Below are 5,149 nucleotides of genomic sequence, written 5' to 3'. Positions count from 1 at the left end.
TTAACGTGTTGCTTTGAGTTTTAGGGTTTGGGATGCTCAAGGGCAAAAAGGCAGTCCTTGACGAAGGAACCGCGCTACCTGCAGGGATACGAACACATACAAAACAGACATGTATAAAGTAAATGTGCCAACAAGGGGCTCAGAAGTAAATAAACAAAAGAAAACAAATGCCTCCTATCGAGGTCTTCCAGCTAAGAAAGCGATAAAATGCGGAAAAGAGGTAAAAGTACCACACGGATAAAGATCTGAAGTAACAGCAATTAAAGGAGTAAGAAACCCAGGGATCTCCCAAGCTAATGCCATCAAAGAAAGGTGAGTCAGTACAGGTAATTGGAATGAACCTCCAGGGGATATCCCACAAATAAAGTGGGAAAACCACCCAAACCATCTCTGCAAGAGTCTGTGAGCCCTCACAAAAACTCAACAAAAGGGTTAGTGAAACACGATAAGCATTTTTTTCATGGATAACAGTATGGTTTCAGAAACCTCAAACCCTGTGGCATACATTTCAGAAATCATGTGATTAAACATTCAAGGCATAAGTTTCACCCAGTCATGCATAATTAAACCCGTGGGCAAAAACATAATGAAATTCATCCATCATACCTCATACATTCAGATGATCCAAATTAAGAGCATAAAATTATGTGAATGAGGCAAACCCGATGGGAGAGACCGGTTGAAATGTTAGGGTTTGCGTGAGATGGGGGTTGCTTTGAGTTCTCTGTCAGGTTCCTCTCCAGGTTTTGTCCAGGATTTTGTTTCAAGGAAACCTCAGAGTATTTTGCTTCTCTTCCTTTTTCTGTCTGATCTCCCTCTTTTATAACCTGATTTTCATGGCTTTGTGGGCTCAAATGAGAGAGGTCCAAGTCCAAGTTTTTTCTATTATATTTTATTTTATTTTATTTTATTTATTTAATTATTTATTTATTATTTTTTTTTTCGTTTTTTTTCGTTTTAATTATTATTTTTTTTTCGTTTTTTTTTATTTTTTTTATTTTTTTTATTATTATTTTTTTTTTCGTTATTTTTTTCTTTTTTTTTTCTTTTTTTTTTTGGATCTAATTTTGATTGACATGATGAAATGCAATATGAAAGGCTAAATGAATGCATGAATGAGGAGGGCAAATTTTGGGGTGTTACAATAGGAGCCTTCAAGATTAACCTATTTCTCGTGTCGATCACTTTCATCATTCTATCTTTGATCAATACTTTGTAATCCCTCTCAATCAGCTGACCTATACTTAGTAGATTACTCTTCATGTCAGGTATGTATAACACATTAGAAGATCATTTACCATCCTTTCTCCTGATCAGAACATCACCAATACCTTCAGCATATAGGATATTATCGTTTGCAAATTTTACCTTGTTCTTCGACGATGGACTGATGTTGATAAACCAATATTTTCTTCCAGTCATGTGCGACGAATAACCTAAGTCGAGATACCGTTAATCTTTGATTTTTTTCTTCTTCTTTTGTTGTGACCATTAGCATCACTTCATCTTCTACAAGCTTTGCCTCACTTTCTTGATCTTTCTTACCTCCTTGATATTGACTTGCATAATGATCACACTTTTGACAATTGTAGCACTAAATATAACTTTTATCAGGTTTTCTTCCATCACCTACTCCTCTACCTGCACCACCACTTATGTGATTATCGCGGTTAGAAGATTGTCTTTGATTCGATGAACTACATTCTTGATGGTTTCCTCTACCAACTGAATTGCTGTAACTTACTCTGCCCATGTTACCATTCCATATTCCTTTGTCTTTCTTAGTCGACTGAGCTTGCAAAGTCATGTCAGTCTTAAACTTGCTTGCAGTTATTTCAACCATTCTTTGTTCGTGAGATTTAAGAGTCCTTTAAAGCTCTTATCTTGTCATACTTGACAAATCCTTCGACTCTTCTATTGCTACTGCCACGTGATCAAACTTTGAATGTAATAACCTTAAAATCTTTGACACTACAGATTTTGATGTCAACACTTCTCCACACGTCTTGAATTGGTTCACTAGTTTTTTTACTCTAGTGAAGAAATCAGTCACCTTTTCATTGTCTTCCATTTGAAGCAATTCATACATTCTTTTGTGAGTTTGTAACTTCACCTCCTTCACTTTCTCAGCGCCTCCAAATAACTTTTCCAGGATGTCCCATGCTTCCTTTGTTGAATCTACATCACCAACTTTCTCAAAGTTGTATGGATCAACATATTTATGGATTAAAAAGAGAGCCCTGTAATCTTTCTTCTTTAAATCTTTGTGTGCATCCTTTTGTTCATCCATATCATTTTCTTTAATAGGTGTTACTCAATTCTTCATAAGATCCCAAAGATCTTGATAACAGAAAACAATCTTCATCTTCATGCACCAATTTTCATAATTCTTACAATTCAAGATGGGAAGGTTCGCCAGAAAATGCCCGTTCGGATGAATCGTTGAGATTCTGTGTGTCCCAAAGATCACACAGCTAGTGCTCTAGATACCAGACTTTGGAAAAATTCCAATTTTGAAGATAATCGAATCAATATTGATAAACAAGAATCAATAATTCTAATTGATCACGCCTTTTATTCTTCATCCTTTACCCAGGTGAAACAACCAGTCCTTGGTTGCAAGATGATTCTACATTACACATAGAATTAAAGAAGAAAGCAAGACAATTGAAAAGAGAGAAAAGAGAAATTCTAGAGGAAGAAGATGAATGTATATCATTGTGCAAACTGCATTCAAAGTGTTTGCTATAATAAGTGTTAATCACAAAAGTGAGTTCTGAAACTACACAATGCAGAATTATTACAAATGAAATAGAACTCCTCATATTACTTGCATTCTAAGTAATCACAAAATAACTAACTCAACTAAAATTAAGTTAAATTAACCATTTCAGTTTCTCGATTCCTTTCATAACTACATGCTTCAGCTGCATGCTTCGACATGCTATGTTGACTTTCAGTCAACTATAACAAATACATGTTCGACACAAACACCTTTCGACACCCGTCGTATATAAACATACTATTTTGACTTCGACATAGAAAATAACATATTTAACCGATCTGAGTCAAATATCCTGTTAAATATATTCGAATTTTATTCTAAATATTTGACTATATTTATCTATTTATTATTTTTCTGATTGTAGTATATGTATCTATTTTAATAGTATAATATACATGTTTGATAAAAAGTAATACTTTTTAATAGTATTATATATATATATATATATATATATATATATATATATATATATATATATATATATATATATATATATATATATATATATATATATATTAAACATATAATATAATTTATGTGAAAAGTATTATGAAAAAGTGTTAATCGACGTGTTTTCAAATAATGTTGAGTATTATTCAAATAACATAAAATGGTGATATTTAAATAATTAAGGAGAGTTATTCAAATAACATGTGAAATAATATTATTCATATAAAATGAAAATGTGTTATTTAAATAAAATGAAAAATATTATTGTGAATGAGCATAAATCTATAAAGAAAATATGTTATTAGAAATATGTTATTTTCATAATAGTGTTTTTCTACTATATAGCGATCAAGAAAGAATTAAAAAAAAAACATGAATAAAAAAAATAGATTGGACATCAATGAATTTTTTAATAAATTTGTGGTATGAATAAAAATTAATTTACAATATATGGTTCTATTTTAATAGTATAAGATATATATGTTTGATAAAAAGTAATATTTTTAATATTTTTAATGTAAGTTTCTTTAATTTTTTAAAGAATTTAATATCTTTATTGATTTGATTTAATTAAAATTTAATAATATATAATGAAATCAATTTAATTTAATTGATTATTCTCTCCGTCTACAATAATAATAATATATAATTAAAATTATACAATTGTTTTAAAATTATATTTATCATCTTAGGTGACACAACATTATTATCATTATTATTTTAGGTGACAAAATTTTATTAGTCTTTACACTCTTTATAAATGATCCATTTTTTATGTTTTTGATGCTAAAAAATTAAAAATATTAAACATGATATGAAAATATATTTATTTAATTTAAAATATGTATATAATGGAATCAATTGAATTTATTTGATGATTTAATTTGGTTGAACTATTTTGCCTTACAACTAGATTTTATAAAATTGTGTTAGAACTAATTTCAACTTTAAGAGTTTCATCTATTATTAAAATAAATTGTTATTTATTTATTCAGAAATCCTAATGGAGTCCACCTGTTATACTTATATATCTTAACATTTGCATCAGAAAATATTATATTCAAATATCAATATATAAATAGCTCGAATCATCAAATATCAAAGAGACACAAAGTAAAAAGAAGATTGAGTTCTAAGGAAGATTAGAAAACAGAGAGGATTCCACCGAAGACAATATAATTCACAAACATATAGTAGTATATATGACAAAATAGAGACAATAGTACACCGACATAGATTGCAATAATTGATGAGCTGTGTGCAGTATGGTATATTGAATAGCTATGATCAATTTGCATAGATGAAAACAACAATTTTATTTTTGGTATGGGAGAGTGGAGAGTTTCATCTAGGGCAGTGCTTATTTGGTGCTTAAACATCCATCACAACCCAACACATGACCACACACGCATGTACATTAAATTATTAATAATTGCACTAGTGCTGTGGAGACTATAGTCCAATATCACATAGAGACAAGTGTCAATAATGGGGTGACTAGCTAGGCCCATTTTTTCAATTTAAAATAAATCATCAAGACAATAAAATTATGATTTATCACCTAGTAATTTAGAATAAATTACCAAGACAAAAAAAACTAAAGAATCCATTAAAGAGATTAAATTAAATATTTTTTGCATTAATTCTTTTATAAAATATATTAAAACCTATAAAAATAAGTGAAAAATTAATTAATTTTTTTTTATAGACGGACAAATCAATCCTATATTTTTAGCATCTTAAGGGAGGTGTATTAACAGTGATGAATTCAAAATTATAACTTATCCTCAGAAAATTATAGATCAAGCAAATTGATCCAATGCATGTATCAGTATACTTATACTTAGTTGAGCTTCATATTCCATGTATAAAGCTCGAAGAAGACTCACATAGAAGAAATAACATGCCATTTAA

Source organism: Lathyrus oleraceus, chromosome 5, assembly GCF_024323335.1.
Source record: "Lathyrus oleraceus cultivar Zhongwan6 chromosome 5, CAAS_Psat_ZW6_1.0, whole genome shotgun sequence".
Classification (NCBI taxonomy): Eukaryota; Viridiplantae; Streptophyta; class Magnoliopsida; order Fabales; family Fabaceae; genus Lathyrus; species Lathyrus oleraceus.
This window is presented reverse-complemented; position numbering follows the sequence as displayed.